At 49.6% G+C, this 16,968-nt stretch overlaps 1 protein-coding gene across 2 annotated transcripts in view; it reads left to right on the top strand.

The window, feature by feature from the left end:
- Positions 1–3,432: 3,432 nt before the first annotated feature.
- LOC142414812 (uncharacterized) overlaps positions 3,433–16,968 on the top strand; it is a 49,098-nt gene continuing 35,562 nt past the window's right edge. Inside the window, exon 1 of one of the 2 annotated variants that reach the window (XM_075512525.1) lies at positions 3,433–3,605. The gene's annotated coding sequence lies outside the window, so the exon portion shown is untranslated. The remainder of the gene's footprint in view (positions 3,606–16,968) is intronic. The other variant, XM_075512524.1, reaches the window with a different exon arrangement.

The raw sequence follows: 16,968 nt of genomic DNA, 5'->3' as shown, positions 1-16,968 counted from the left end.
TTAAAGTTGCTGGGTTGTTTATTACCACCCCAGCAGGGCAAATTCTGTCTCCCCACCCCTGCCCTGATAAATAAAAATGCCTCTTCTTTACTTTGTGCTTGTCACCAGGAGATCCCAGTCATCTCCATTTTAGAGACCAGGGAAACCAAGGCAAGACAGCCATGAGGGAACATGTCTATGGCCATATATAACCTTCTAACCTGCCACTTGTTCCCGTTATTGTCCCAGGCAGAGCGAGCCAGAAAGGAGCCACTGCAGCATGCTGGGGCGGAGTGGGGAGATGCTCTTGGATGCCACTTGCTGTGGCCAGCTTGGAGCCTGGGCCCACCAAAAGAGACCCCTGAGCTTCCCTGCTGCCCCCCTTTGCTCACGGGTGGGAGGGATTTGGCACAGCTTGGCTCATCCTCTTTTCGGGTCCTCCTGCACCACACGCAGGACATGTTGCTGGCGATTTATTTCACTACAGCTCCTTCTGGGATAAAATACTCCTGCCTGAGTAATGGGAACAGATGTAGGCAGCTGAACAGAAGCCACCTCCAGCCTGCTACCAGGTGAACAGTCCTATCTGGGTTATATGACCACCCAAAAAAAAGACTGTAGGAGAGGCCATGAGCTGAGATGGGTCCAGTCCTGCTCCTGCTTGTCTGCTTGCCACAGACCACAGGCATGCCCAGAAAGCTGGGAGCTGTTACTCGGGCATAAACATGCAGCACAGGTGGTCCAGCCAAGTAGGAAAAGGGGCAGAATTTGGTCGTGCCCAGCAGGTCTGGGCTGTGCCACTTTGGATAGCGAGCCGGCCTGCCCCGGCATCCTGAAGACAGATGCTGCTCGCCCCCGAGGCAGCGTGGGGGTGCCCTCCCCCACCAGTGGAGTGACAAACCAGGGGGGCACGCTGTGACGTGAGGAGGGGCAGAGGTGAAGCCGGAGCTGCGAAGGCAGCAGTGCTCAGGTCATTAAATATTGACGCTGTCTAAGCTGGCCTGTGGGGGCGATTTAGCTGAATTGCAGGTTTCTGTTGCCATGATAAATTGGACCGATTTGTCATGTGGTTTTGTTTCTTCCCTCCCTTAAGTAAAGCTATTCGAGAGTGTTATCGCTACAGCTTCAGCAGCAGCAAACAATCTGGAAAACAAAATCCTCTGATGGATATGGATAAAAAAGAAGGGACAGCGACCGATCTGCTGCTGAAGGTGCCACCAGAGTCATGGAGCAGGAAGAAGGCAGCAAAAGGAACAAAAAAAATGTCACTCAGCCCTTTCAGAGCCAGAGACAAAGCAGTGTCCTCTGCTGGCTCCTGCAATTGAGGAAAATTCCTGTTTATGCAGACAAATACCTTTTTTTTTTTTCAGCTTTAGCTGTAACTGGACTCTGCAAACAACAGGATGCTCATCTCCAGCAGAGACGCAAGCATGCGCTTGAGACTACGCTGCTGAGTCCAAGGGCGTCTCCTGGCCTTTCAGACTGGCTGTAAGAGGAGCTCTGAGCTGAGGACAGGAGATCACCCCGATGCTATTTCACCTCTCGCCTCCGAGTCTTCTACTGCTGATTTCCATGGGAGCAGAATCTGGTACAAACATCTGCTCTCCACTGCAGAGTGCCACATACATCAAGTACAAGGAGAAATGAAAGCTTTCTCCAAGTAGCGGAATCGGGGCTATTTATAAATTAGCACGCATGAGAAAAGGAGGCAGCTCTTTGCAGCGGGAGCTGTAAAGATCATCGCAAACGGTCTCCAAGTTCTCCTTGTCATCCTTCTTTATAGCACAGTAACACCAGGTCATCCTCCAGGCATCCCTGTGTACGGTGAAGAACTCTTTATTAAAGAGATCGTTTACTACATGAGCGATACACGCGCCCAGATGTACCGAGGGGAACCAAAGGACGGGTGCCTCCTGTCCCCTCTCCCCTGCCCTCCCCAAGGGCAGGGCTGGGTTTGCTCCGGCTGCCTTCTTAGGACAGAAGGGCCAAGTCTGGCAGGTGAGGACCAAGGTCAGGACACCGCAGCTCTGGCAGTTTTTCCCAGCTGTGCCAGAGAACACCCCTGTGACCTTGAGCACAGTCTGTCTCTGCCTCTGTCTTTTCCTCTCTCAGATGAGGCTTCCTGAGGAGGTTTCGTACATTGCATTTGTAATTTGTTTCAAGAGCCTTCAGTGGAGGATGCTGTGTGAGCCCAGTGCCACTGAAATCCCTTTCTACTAAGGTGAAGTGGGAGTTTGACAGGCCCCAGAAAGAAAAAACATTTGTATAACCATATATTGAACACACAGAAAGAGCTCAGGGTCACCATGCCATTTATTTCTCTCCAAATTCAGCTTTTCTCCACAGAATTTAGTTCTTCTCTGTTTAATTACGTCCTCAAACAGAAACAATGTCGTTACCTATACTTGATCACTTAATAAAACCCATGAAAGCGAGCAATTCTGATCAGGGAAACTTTGTTTAACATATCTCACAAATCCAGAACCTGCCTGTTTGGAACAAGATGAACATACACACATACAAGATGGATAACAAGACCCAGCTCAATCCAGCATTATGTGACAGAGCCAGTGAACTGCGACACTTAATCCTAGAAACAAGCAAAGCAACCATTAAGTTTGCCAAGTCCTTACTGTCTGAAAGGGAAGAGGCGTTAAAGCTGGCACTGCTACCCCTAAAATGAATGGTGAATTAAAATAAAATAGTTGCAAATGCAGGATATAACTCACTTCTGTGCTCAGGAACAGGGAAAAATGGAGGCACTGCCATTGCCTTGGCTTTATTCTCTGAGCAGCTCCACTGCTTCGAGAGAGACTGCCCGTCATGTCTAAAGGCCTGTGAAGGTTGATACAGGAAGGTAGTCACGGAAGTCACCAGAGCCATGCTTGCTTCAGGACAAAAGAACGTGCGATCTGTGAGCAGGTATTAGGGACTTCCGAGGCGGTCAACCTAAAGGAAATCTACTGGATATGGGAAATGAGGGATCCCAAGCACCGTAAGAGGAAGCCGAGAGCTAACCTAAGCCCCAGCTTCCTCGCTGGAGTCTCGGGAACTGCCGGGCACGCTAGACAAGGAGGGGAGCAGGGCTGGGGAGAGGGGCAGGTGGCTGCCGAGCCCAGCCCAGCCCAGCCGAGCCGCCGCCCGCCCCCTGCCGCCCTCCGTCCGGGCCGCGGCGGGCCGGGGAGCCGCCGGCCCTGCCCGCAGGAGCCGCCGCGGTGCCGCCACCCTCTCTCTCCCCTTCCAGCAGCGCAAGCGCTCACCAAGCCCTCCCCAGAGCCAGGCTCCCCTCAGCCGCGGCCGAGGGCCCGGCTCCTCCGCCACCCGCCGCACGCCCCGCGGGGACACCCAGCCCCGTCCCCTCAGCCGCCGCGCGCCTCCCCTCACCGCCCTCCCCGCCGGGCGCGCGGCGGGCGGGGCCCCGCGGCCGTTGCGCGGCCGCCGCTACCCCACCCGCGCCGCACGCGCCGCCGCGCGCCCGCCGTTGCCGTGGCGACGGGCTAAGCCGGGGCCTGGCTGCGGCTCGGCGGGCGCAGAGGGGGCGGACGGGCGGCGGCGGCGGCGGCTCGGCGCTGCCGGGGCGTGCACAACAAAGGCGGGAGGCGACGCGTCCCGGGCGGGCTCGGCAGGTAGGTAGGTGCGGGCGGCGGGCGGGTCCCTCTCGGCAGCCGCTGCCGCAGGACGTCTCCCCTCCGCCGCGCTGCGAGGGCCGTTCTCCTCAGGGGAGAGCGACCCGGGGCGCGGGCTGCAGCCTTATAGCCTCAGCCCCGGCCCCGGCCCGGCGCCGCACCTTGCGGGCGCGGGGCTGCAACAAAGGCAAATGGCTGCGCGCCGGGGAGGGCTGCGGGGCTGGCGGTGCCTTCCCTGCCTCTGCCCGGCTTCTGCCCCTCTCTCGGGGCGGCAGATGGAGCGGAACCGGGCGCAGCTTTTTAAGTATTTATTTGTTCGTTGGGTCTTGTTCCCCAGGTCCTTGTGCCTGTCCCGGCGGGGCCCTTCGGGTACAACCGCTAGCTGCGCGCCCAGCCCGGGGAGCGCGGCGGGAGCGGGGGGAACACACACGCTTCCCAAACCCTTCCCCACCTTTCCCGGCTGACACCTGCTCGTTGCTGGGGGACCCGCATGCCCCCCACCCCCTGCATTTGCTAGCTCCTCGCTCGCAGTGCTTAGCGATGGCTCCTGTTGGCGCAGAAGAGCGGGCTGAAACGCTCTGCTCCGGGCAAATTGCTCGCCCGAGCTGCGGGCTGCTGCCCTCGCCGCACAGGGCTTCGGACGAGCCCCCCGGCTTTTCCTCTCCGGGTCCTAAAACAGCAGCCACAGAGGCAACTTGGTAAATTGGCAGCTTAGAGCCTTTTAGATGCTTAGGGGCTTCTGTCCTGTGCAAGGTGGAATACTGTGTGCTTGCACGGTGTTAGCCTGAGTGTAATTGTTGTAAGGGGTGGCTGAGCAGCACCTAGCTCTTTAAATCTGCGAGGTGCAAGTGAGTAATTTCTTAATTCGTTTCCATGTGATTTATAACGTTTTCAACTCCAGGATGCATTTTCCCAAATTCATAATAGGTTTTGATACCTGAGCTATTAGCAAGGGCATCTGTTTGAATCCATAGAGGTAGAAGCTTTACTGCATTATTGAAAATAGTAGCTATGACAGAATTGCCCAGAGGAAAATCTATAAAACCTGCTCCTACCATTTTTATTTACACTGCAGCGAAGCAGCGCTGGGTGCATCTACACTTTTGCCTTCCCTCATTTCCTAGTCATTGTGGCACTGAAAAGCTTTATAAACAACTCTGCATTGTTTGTTGGTGTTATAGTAAGGCCTGAGGGCTCGGTAATGGTTTATTTCATTCATGGCTCTCAAAATGCTTCACAGACATCAATTAAGACTGGGAGCCCTGCTGCAAGTCAGGGAGGTTTTATTGATCCCATTTTACAGATGGAGGAGCAGATCAGAGACCTATAAAGATTTAAGTCAAATCCAGAACCTAAGCTACCATCTCACGGATCCTAAATCCTCTGTTTAGGGTGTTCTTCCTCACCTCTTCTAACGAAATTCTCTCTTAATTTCACTGGCTGCTCTAGGAGCTGTTTTGGGCACTGACAGGCCATGTATGCTTTGGGATTTTGAGATACTGCTCTTGCATATTGCCAAAAATTATGTGCCTTTAGTGCCATACTATTGAGAATAATGGTTTCTGATTAAAACAAGTCTCTGATTGTTCTTTGGTTTGTACTGGGGTACAACCCAAGAGCTCCATCATGGCTGAGGGTGCATTAGGCAAGGCATCGTACAGCCAGACAGCAAAATATGCACAGAGCTGATAAGCCAAATACAGAAAGCCTAGATATCTGCTATGACTTCTTTGACAGCCTCTCTCACAAAAGAGAGAGGGTCTCTCCTCGCTAAGACTCTCTTTGAAGGGCCTATTTCCAAAAGCAAAATAAGTGGTTCCTATTGTGACTGTAATCCAGAAGGCTGCTGATCCTAGCCTGTTTTTGAGTCTGTCCGCTTGCTGTCATGGCCCAGACAGGAGATGGGCTGTGTTTGAGATCTGGTTCCCATCCTTAGGCATTGCTTATGTTGATCTCCTTTAAGGCCTTTAACCAGAGAACCCCAGCTGCAGTCTCAGATTTAAGTCTTGCTGCCCTGTCTGTAGAGCACTGCACAAGACAACAACGGTAGCCCCAAAGCATTTACAAAGTTTTAAGCTTCTTAAGCTTCATCTGTGTAAGAAAAGCCTACTGCAGACTAGGTGATGTCCAGCTCCCAGTAGTCACAGAGGGAAGGGAAAGGAGCAGATTGAATGCTTTTATGGCTTTTCTGGGTTTAACATTCATTGTGTGCTTGCCAAGGCTGATCTAGTCTTACAAGGTGTTCTGGAAATCCTGATTTCTTCAGTTTGTAGAAGATCAAGGTCCACTTTAAATACACTCCCCCCCAAAACAAACAATCCCCCTCCCCCCCCCCCCAACACCTTGGTGCTGCAGTTGCAAGAAGCATCGTTCACTGCTGGCAGGCAAGACATGGTATCACAGTTTGTTTCCTTTCCAGTGTTTCAGAGGACAGTTCTTTTAGAGAAGAGAGAGCAAGTGTAGCTCCAGGGCCTCCATGGCTGGGCATCAGCCAATTACTGTCATATCAGATTAGCTCTATGGCACATTAGCACTCGTTTATGTTAATACAAATGCAGCATGACTGTTCTGTAGTATTGATGGAATTATTGTATTTACAGCCCTATAATATGACTAATTGAAAGGGAGGTTCTGATTGCAAAACCATGGACTTCCAAGGTGATTCCTTCTGTGGCTTCTGTATGGGCCAGTTTTGAACCATGAAGAAATGAACTAGAAGACATAATCCAGTTTTTATTTACCATTGATGCAGTTACCCTTTTGGCAAACTCTAGGGAAAAAATCCTGTATCACAAAAGAACAGGAAGAATTTATGGGTTTTTTCCACCTTGCCGTGATCCTGACTCAGTAGGCTGCGCTACTGCAGCTACTCCTTGGCCTCTGAGAAAAGCTCTTACCTGCCTGTGCTCTGCAGGAATCTAGCCCTTGAAACCAGCATTAAGATTTCCTCAGCTGCCACTGCAGCGCGTGAACACGTTCTCCTTGTCCAGAGCAGCTTGGCAGCAGCAGTCGTGGGTGTTTGCAAGATGAGGAGGTTTCGTGGTTTAGCCCCAGTCGGCAACCGAGCACCACGCAGCTGCTTGCTCACCTCCCCCTCCGGTGGGATGGGGGAGAGAATCTGAAGAGCAAAAGTAAGAAAACTTGTGGGTTGAGATAAGAACAGTTTAATAATTGAAATAAAATAATAATGATAATAAAATTGTAATGATAAGGAAAACAATGAGAGAGAGAGAGGAACAAAACCCAAGAGGAAAAAAAAAGTGATGCAACTGCTCACTACCCACTGACTGACGCCCAGCCCATCCCCGAGCAGCGATTGCTGCCCCCTGGCCAACTCCCCCCAGCTTATATACTGAGCGTGACAGCATATAGGATGGAACAGCCCTTTGGCCAGTTTGGCTGTGCCCCCTCCCAGCTTCTTGTGCACCTGGCAGAGCAGGGGAAGCTGAAAAGTCCTTGACTAGTGTAAACACTGGTTAGCAACAACTAAAACATCAGTGTGTTATCAACATTATTGTCATCCTAAATCCAAAACACAGCACTATACCAGCTACTAGGAAGAAAATTAACTCTATCCCAGCCGAAACCAGGACAGGAGGCATCACATGCAGCACTCTAGCCAGGATTGTGAAGCTGTTCATAGCTTAGTGACTTTCCTGCTCACATGTCACCTGCCGACATTCAAAGGATGTGCCCATTTGTCTCTGGGAATAAGCTAGGTACCTCTGGCCAGAATCCCCACAAGTTTCACAGTCCCTGCTTCATAATTAGCTCAGCCTCAGCTTCCAGCTGCTTTGCAGTTTGCAGCAGCCCTAACAGCTGGTTCCTGGCAGCCATTATCACCTTCCAGCACAGGAACAGCTTTAGCTCTGAGTCTTGGGAGGATGGACAGGGCTGGCAGGATCAGTGATATTAGGAAAAGTAATGAAGGAGCAGAAAACAAGTGCATGGGCACAGGGAGGGAAGGTAGAGTGAGAACATACGTGACAAGGAGGGGAAGATGAAGCCACAGGTGGGAGACACTGCAAATCCCTAGACTTTGTGAGAGTCACAGACGAGGTAGGATATGGAAGGAGGCAGGGAGCTCTGCAGCTTATAGGAACAGGGTGAGGGATCTCTGCTGCCAGGGGTGGATTGCGTTACTGCTGCCAGCCCGCTGCCCAGGCTTCAGAGCTGTTCAGCCAGCCCTGAGCCGCTGCAGAGTGCCATGCAGCATTTGTTATTTTCAAAACATCCTGCTGTAAGTTACAGCAACAAAGGGTGAGTAGCTCCGGGAACTGCACAGGAGTGCTGGGGTCAGTAGCCTTGTCCACAGTGCCATCCCTGCTCAGGGAGGGCCGTGGGAAAACCTGTGTCACCACAGCAGACACCAGCATCAGTTATATGAGGAGCAGCGACTTGCTGCTCAAGGACAGCAAGGACAGTGGAAAGTCTGTGATTTCAGGAATTAGTTATGGAAAGCTGGGACCCTCAGGCTGAGGTAATAAGAATAGCTGGAGAATTAGGCAATTCCCATATTCATGAGATGACAGGCTGCAGTCCCTTTGCCAAGGCTGTATTAAATACACTGAGGGGCAGAGGAGTTTTCTGGCTTTGCTAACAGCTGCTTCAAGGTGAAGCACAAGGGGAAAAAGAAAAAAAAATTCTCCACTGTCTGCTGATACTCATTTTGCCACATAACAACTCGGGGCCAGGAACAACTTGGGGCTCTCTGCAGACCTTTTGGAACCTGGGTTTGAGACAGTCCCCTCACCTTCTAGAAATCACCTGATCGGGAATTAAACAGTACCTGTCCTAAAGACTTCTTTCCAGGGAGGAACTAAAGGAACTAAAGCCTTCGAAATCCTTCTCCATCTCCTGTCCTAGACAGGAAGTCAAGGAGCAGCAGTAAATTTTTTCTTATAAAGAAAAAACATGGCTTTGTGTTTTTAGCTAGAGAGAGTGTCTACGCCCTTGCCTTCTCTGCTGCTGAAATGCTTAAAGATACATGTAAGCAAAAATCCATTTTTCCTTTGGGATATGAAGCTTCAGCAGATGCTAGTGGGAGTTTACATGCTTGGTTCTTTGTCAGTGCTGGCAGAAGCAGCCAGACATTGCACTAGCTGTGGATGCAGTGCTAGAGCTGCTCCAGTCAGACACTGTGCAGCCCATCTTGTGGCTTCCCCAGCGTCTGGGAGCAGTGCTGGCAGTGTCCTGTCAAAACTCATTTGTTTGCAACACAGCGATCTGACTGTTTCTGCAGGCATGTTTAGGAAGCCAGTTAGTGACTGAAAGATGACAGTGGCTTTGACCACAAGCAAGTGATTCACGAGACTCGGAGTACACACAGCTGAACTTTTCATGCAATGTTTTTCCCCCAGGAAGAAGGGAGTTAAAAACTCTCAGACACTGAGGAGAGACAGCTCCATTCAGACCTAGCACAGAAGTGATACACATTAGTTCCTAGTGTCACAGCCAGTCAGAGCTGCTGTGAGAGATTTATCTGCAGGCTTCGTAGCTTGTCTCAAGGACAACTCGCCTACCGTTCCCTCTAATCAAGTCCTTGCTCATCTTAAGGATCTTTGCATCTCAGACACCTCGCTCAATAAACTCACCCTGCAGAGAGGCCTAGAGGCAAAGCAATGGTTCACAATTTGACTGGAGCAGAATTAGCACCAGCCATGGCTGGTACTGGATTGAAGCTGAGCCCTCTGGACTAACAGGACATTGGTGCCTGGGGATATCGATCAGCTCTGTGCTGAAGTACTCCTGTCACTCATGGTGGTGTGGCTGATCCTTCCAGCCTGCTTCTAAGAGTAGACAGAAGTAACCCCTTTCAGGAGGAGGTCCCTCTTGAAAGACCCCTTTCAAGAAAGTGCCTTTCAAGAGCCAGGGAGGTAACTGCTTCTCATAAAGGATCAATACAGTTTCACTGCTAATCTGTGCTGTGGTGGTTTAACCTGGAAAAACCTCAGGCCTGAACTGAACTGAGACCTCTCAATTACAAGATCTGAGAGCACTCTCTCAGGAGTCCTGGTTTGCGGTACTTAACTGTTTTGCACTGATGTGCCCCATTTTTTACCACAGCTGTTGCAACAGCTCTCTTCTCTGTGGACAATCAGGGTTCAGGTTTCCACAACCCAAGATAACCTGTCTGTGAGCCCCAATGCGGCAGTCCTCTTCCTAGTTTAAGGGCTAGACATGGTTTTGGAAATTGGTGCTTTATGCTTGCAGAAGCCGTACCTGCAGGGGGAGGCCTCACAAGTCATTAGTTCAGCTTCTCTGAAAGCTCAGTATCATTGAGAACAAACATCAGCCAAAGTCACAGGAGGAAAAAAGAAAGAAAAAGAAAATCTGTTTTTGAAAGAGGAAGGAGTAGGCCATGGAAGCCTTTCTTACTGATAAACAGCCCCTGAGCTGATCAGCTTTTTAAGATTAAGGTGCATAGCTTGCTTGTTTGATCTGCCACTTGAGTCTCAGGACACCTTCCAGCAGGTATGGGAAGAGCTGACATCCCATTCCTGGCTCTGAGAATCAGGTCTGCTAATACACAGCCAGTCGCGTCTTTCAGGGAGGATCTTTTGCCCTTTATTCCAGGTTCTGTCCTACCTGGTTGCCATACAGCCATGTCCCCAAGGGACACAGTCATTGATCATCTACACAGCACTGCATCATTTCTGGTCACACGCAAACAGTACAGCAGTAACTCTGCAACACTTTTTATTCCTTCTCTCAGCACACTCCTCAGGCTTTTGTTCATTATAGCAGTAGCATCAAGTAAGTCCATAAAACAGAGCTAGCCCAGTCCAGAAGCAACCGCAGGCACTGGAATAGCCCCCAGTCATGTCAGCTGTCCCCTCCATGCTTACGACAGTGCAGTATGCATTAGTGCATAGCTTGGATTTTTTTGTACAGGATGGCTTTTGACCTCCATGGGAAGAAGCTCCCTACTCCCTCTGGCCTGTCCAAAGGGATGAGAGTCCACAACTTTATTTCCTTATTGCATTAGGAGCCATGCTTTTACCTTTATATGACACCTCGTATAAAGACTGTGTCAAAGCACAGTCCTTTTTGAGTAGTCATATTCAGTCAAACTCCAGTTATGCCTCAAGCTAACACTGCCATAAAGAGTAATCCCTTTGAGAATGTCTAAATGTTATACAAATCAACTCAAAGTTGTTGTAATAGGAAAGGCAGATAATATATATATGCTAAGTAGTATATCATTAAAAATAATGTTCCTAGCCCACCATGAAGAAAAAAATTTAGACATACTTTCCCTTTTTAGGATCTGTGGAAGAAACACTTCCCCTTACCTGGTCATGCCTTCTGCTTTCCTCCCAGAACAAGACCCAGCCTTTCCCTCCCACAGTAGCCAAGGTGAATGCACCTGCTTGCATGATGCAGCAGAAGCTCATGCTGCTCATTTTCAGTGGGCTAGCTAAAAAGGTGTCCTAGCAGAGAAGTCCTGGCTTTTTGGACCAGGAGGGATAGTCTGCTGTTCTCAGATGGAAATTAGAGAAATGAGGGAGGTTGGCCCCTAGATAGGTACTTATTTAAGGGGCAGATTTCCAGAGGGTCTCTGCAGTCCCTGCTGAATTGTTTTGAAAGATGCGAGCACTTATTTTTGGTGAAATGATGTAGCACATTCTGTGATAATATGTCTATGAATATAGGTGCTGAACACTTTTACTTATTTTTGGTGAAATGATGTAGCACGTTCTGTGATAATATGGCTATGAATATAGGTGCTGAACACTTTTAAGAATGAGGCTTTTGTGCTGTTCATGGGTGGATCTGAATGTGGTTAGAGAGGTGGATATGTGTTAGCAGAGTGACTGAACTTTTGAAACGCATACTGAGGCAAAGCTAGGTCAAGTGAGATGTCCACCGTTCCAGTGAACAAGATCATGGTATGTCTGGAAATACAACTCTCAGTACATGCAGGACTGCATGGACCTGCAGGACCACACTACATCAATTTGTAAAATAGCATTAACAATCCACTTTGGATTATCTCTGTAGATTATCATAATTATTGCATAGTAAATGTGTCCATGTGTACAAGTCCTCAGCAGTAACATATGTGTGCAGACTGGGGTTTGCCACACACAGAATTTAGCAGCTGCATAATCCTGCTGATGTCAGCACAGCTTCCATAGGTAGAAGCCGTGCACAAGGTATGGTAATGGGAGATAAGAGGTTCAAAAACTTGAAGGCTGGACAAGAATGCTGAGATGTAACCTTTTGCTAGACATGGGCTATAGGACTTCCCCAAACTGATTTCTTCTGTCCAATGCCTCTCTCCTTTAATGGCTGTTTCCAGCCCCTGAGCCCTGTGAACCAAACATTGGCATTCACATCCCCAGTCTTGCTGGCTGTCAGCAGCTGGTGTCACCATCAGCTGCCTCTCTGGGTGCCTGTGTGGTGGCTGTGCTGTCACCTCCTGCTGCAGTGCTGACTAGTTGGATACAGTGCTGTATGCGGTGATGAGGGATGTGCTTTCTGTGCATCACACATTCTCCTTCCGCTCAATGGGAATCAGCTGCTAGACTGAGCTGAGGCAGAGCTACGTGGGGCAGTGGGGCCTCACAGAGGGGCAGGGTACCAAGGTGTGTGCAGCGGATGCTGCTTCAGGTTGAATCCCTGCTTCATAGCACAGCTCCAGCTCATAATTCATGTGGGGCTGGACCAAAGCCGTAATGGGAGTGCAAGTGGCTATGGCTTTGGGGGCAAGTGATAGTCCTCCTTCAGCTTCTTCTTCAGGGATGTGGGAGGGCCAAAGGACGAGGAGTTTATAGCAAAGCACAGAAAGATGGGTTGAGAGCCTTGTCAGGCAACAGGATAGCAGAGGCTGCGCTCTGGTAGGGAAAGGAGTTTCTGTAGCAAGGAAGAGAGGGTGTAGCAGGGGTGGCTGTGCTGAGGAGTGGGGAGGAGAGAGGAGATCAGAGGGAGCAGGGTAAGGCAGTGGAGCAGGGAAGAGGCAGGACAGGGGTGTTAGCAAAGGCTGATGAATGGCAGCTGTGTATTGGTTTGGGAATGCCTTGTAATTAGGGTAGGATCCACATACAAATGCCTGGAGCATTTGAGATTCAGTCCCATCAGCACCAAAGCAGCAGGCAGGCAGGCAGCACGACTCCAGGTGAGGAAGAGCAAGAAGCAGAATGCCTGGCTCCTAAATAGGTTCCCCTTGTATCCTGCCCTATCCTCTCTGCCCATTTTGCTGTTCCTGCTGCTGTTTGAAACACACAGCGTCTGGAAAAAGCAATGCCCTTGTAAAAAGCAGTGCCTCTGGCTTCAGGAGAGTTCTTCCAGCGTTGAGTTTGGCCCATGGATTTTAATTACTCTCCACTGTGATAGTAATGAGAGCCAGTGGAATTGTAGTGATTTTATTTCCTTTTAATTTGTTATGATGCTCTAGATGCAGATTAACTTTTCCAGCTCGATACATATTATTGATTCATCTTGCCTCATGATGTGGTAAATGGCTCGAAGAGGTGGCTGATTTCACTGTAGCTTCCCTTGGTAGCTCTGCACCACATGCAGTGTCCTTCTCACTCTGGCAGTAGCCAAAATCAGGTACCTTTGCTTGCATTTGATCACATTATTTACATCCATGTAACTGAGGATAAACTCGGGCCTGTGGTAATGCCTCTTTATATGCAATAGTCCAGGTCTTCCAGCTTCCTTTCTGTTCGATGTACTAAGTGTGGGGACAGGTTTGTGGCCATTGGATGGAGATGAACCTGCTTCTAGGCGCAGCACACAGGGGTGGTCCTCACTGATGGGAATCATCTTGCAAGGAGGGAGGAGAGCTGTAGTCAGAGGTGTCTTGCAGCAGCAGCCCTCCAAGTGCACACCTGTCCAGGAAACCCCTTTGCAAGGCAGTGGCCAGCCTCTTGCCCATGTCCCCACATGTCGGGCTTGGCTGATGGGCACATGGTGGACTGCACCACTGTCCAGTTGTCCATGGGGTCGTGGAGCAGTAGGGAGACTCTTAGCCGCAGGGCCTCCCTCCCAGTGGGGGAACCTGACAGCAAAGCTTGTGGTATGAGGCCACACCATACTGAGGGATCCTCCCCCACTTTCTTTAGAGAAAGACCCTGCAGTCCTTAATGCAGAGTAATTCATGTCTTTCTTCCTCTGCTTTTACATCATTGAAGCTGTAACAGGGGTAGGGACAGAGCCTGAGTTCTCTCAATACAAAGCCCTACCAGAAGTTGAGATAAGGAGGCTGAGACAATGTCTTGCTGGTTGTAACAGGGGTGACTGCAAGATAACCTGCAGCCACATTAGCAGGAATTTGCTCCGCAGGCTCAGAGATACCCCAGTGGAGCCAGGCTGGGTGTGTCGGTATATTGGTACAAGTGCATGGCCAGCCCTAGCCTGGAACCACACGCTGGCTCTGCACCATGCAGCCTGCTGCTCCTGGCTGCTGGTGGCTTGCTGGGCCTGGCTGCAAACCTGGTGCTCCACCTAATCAAATTAGCTCATGGGGCAGTGCAGCGCTTGGATGCAGTGGGGGTGTTTTCTGTCCCCTATGGTGTTCCTATCCTATGTCATCCTGGATAGCAAAGAGCCAAAGGAGAAAGGGAGGAGAAAGACAGAAGTTGGACTCAGCAGCCCTGCATCCCTCCGCATGCCAGCCCCTTGGCACGGACTGCAGCAGGAAGCCAGGTGTGCCAAGACCCATCTTAGAAAGCTACCTCATCCTCAGCCATGCTCATAACCTCCCAGCTCAAAACACTGCTTTGTGGTAACTGATACTCCAGCTCCATGTGTCGTTACAGCATGAGACCACTGTGTCCCTCAGCAAGTCCAGAGGGACACTGACTACATGCATAAGTGATGCAAGTGTCACATCGTCAGAGGCCATTGGGTATCCAAGTGCAGTCATTGCACTGCGGATGAGTAGCCCTGCAGCTCAGTGATTATTATCTGGTTGCTGGAGATGGTTATCGGTGCCTTGGAGGCATTGCCTGGAGCAGAAACTGAACTCAGGCCAGAGTAGCTTTGCCTCAAATCAGAGTCCGAACAGTCACTTCAGATGTAAAATGTTACTTGTTCCTCTTGCAAAAAAATCCATCAGTTCTGTGGACAATTCTAATGCATGAGAACATATGTACTGACTATGCAGCACTGGACAAGCCAAGATAAAGGAGATAAGAGGTAAATATCAGTTTGTCTTGTCACACAGCTGACTTTAGGACTTAGAAGCCTATATCCAATTAAAGTAGCCAGGCACTTAACATCAAAACAGTTGAGCCTGGTCTTCATCTAGTGCATGTTAACATGGCTGCTGTAGCTGCAAGGAAGCCTCAGGTTTATCTGAGTGGGTTTGCCCCTGCCCCCCTTACCTCCATCTCACGGAAGTTTTGTTTCCAAACCTTGCCGTGTGTGACTTGTCCATAGCATAGTGGTGGCAGCAATCTTCTGTCCATCTCTGTCTTCCTTCATCTCTAAAGCTATCCTGTGCACCTACCTGCCAACATCCCACTCATGCTGGCCCCTGAACAGTGAGGAACTGCTGTCACCAGCTTCCTGAGAGATACTGGGCAACAGATTGGGAAAATGCTTTTTGGAAGTTTAGAAAATAGCACTAGGCAGAAAAACTGAGGTAAATTGGAGCACAGTGAAGAGTCAGATACTGGGGATTAGATCCCAAATGTCATCATCCTAGGGAGCTTGGGGCAGAATCCTGCAGACCCTCAGCCACGGACACCCATGATGCATTAGCCAAGCAGTGTCACAGCGTCTTTGTACCTGGCAGCATTTCTCCAGGATACTTGGCATTCATTTAGGAGGAGCAAAAGCTTTGGGGACCTAGTGATTCACCAGAGAAGGTGCTTATGTTGCCTTAGGCAAAGCAGTACAAATACACACTTTTGGCTTAGTTCCACCACATCCTTAGAGAAAATAAAAAAGCATTTAACTTCCCCCCTGCTTAGACTAAGCCAAGTTTAACACTTAGCTGGGCTCACCCGTCCGCGGCACTGAGTGTGCCTTCAGCACAACACCGAGGGCAGAACTGGGAGAACCAGGAGAAGGTCCCTTCTGTTCCCTCACTGTTGTACCCTGGGGAAACAAGTGTGTCTCTTCAAGTAAGTTACAGACTGTTTTGTGATCCCAGCCCAGCCACACCAGTGTCCCCAAAGTCCTAGCCAGCTCAATTACATTCATTTTATATCTTTGGGGTTAAAAAAAACCCCAACAAACAAACTTAACAGCAGCATCTAAATTGTGCTACTCTTGATTTACACCAAGTTTGCCTTCCTTTCTGCCTTGACTAAGAACCAGGCTGCTTTGTTCCCTTCTCTAACCTTTTTTTTATTGTTTAGGCTGGGAAAGTGGAAACCAGCTGAATGTTTGAACAGGCTCCAGCCTGCACCCTTCCCCAAAATGGTTTGCATTGAAATGGACTTTTTTAATATCTTCCTGAAAAAAATGGGATTGTATTGGAACTGATAAAACTCTTGGTTCCCCACTTCTCTTACAGTCCCTAGCTCACAGAATCACTTGGAAGGAAACAGCATCTCCTCCAGGATTTCTTTGGGGTTTTGTGGGTTTTTTTTGTGGTGTGATGTTTTGGGGTTTTTTAAATGATAAAATCCTTTACTCTCACCTCCCAGCTGGAATTCCCTGAAGCAGTCTTACGTGAGCATATCTCAGGGATGATGCCTTGCTTAGAGAAAATGCTGTAAATACCAGCTGGTCTCCTGAAGGAACAAAGCAAAGGAAGCCACATAGCAACTGCTGTTGTCTGGCAAGTCAGAGGGGCACCATGCCTCCTCAGCCAGCTCCCAAAGTGATTGTACATCACTAGTCAGGTGCTCTTTCCAGAAGATAACATATGACTGTTTAAAAAAAAAAAAAAGAGGGAGAAAGAGAAAGAAAGAAAAGCAGAAAACAATGGAGAAAGGCCAAAAGCAGCTGCAAAGACACAACCACACACACAGTTACCCTGGTGGTGTGTAGAGAGAGGCACGTATGCTTCATGGACTGGTCCTTTCATACCACAGTCCTGTCCTTGCCCACATACCTGCATTTCCTTACAGCTTGAGAAGGGAAGGCACCCATGTCCTTCGAGGTAGCTAGAGCCATGCCAGCTTGTGCTTAGACAGTGGCTTGGAGCTGTTACACTTGAACACACGTCCCAGAGTTCAGTTAGTTCCAAATAGTTACACTTCAGTTTTAGGAAACCTTACCCGACTTTCCTTGGTGCTCAAAGACTGTAAGGAGAGGAAGGGTCTAGTTCTTGCAGGTGCTGGAAGGTAGTTTTATTATCTCCTTTTATAGATATCAGAGTTGAAACACAGGAATTGGAGTGTCTTGTCTGGGAGGACCCCAGGAGATCACGGAACGGATATGTCTCACATGTTACCAG

Source organism: Mycteria americana, chromosome 9 (assembly GCF_035582795.1).
Source record: "Mycteria americana isolate JAX WOST 10 ecotype Jacksonville Zoo and Gardens chromosome 9, USCA_MyAme_1.0, whole genome shotgun sequence".
NCBI lineage: Eukaryota > Metazoa > Chordata > Aves > Ciconiiformes > Ciconiidae > Mycteria > Mycteria americana.
The sequence above is the reverse complement of the archived record's forward strand: the minus strand, read 5'-3'. Positions and strand labels throughout refer to the sequence as shown.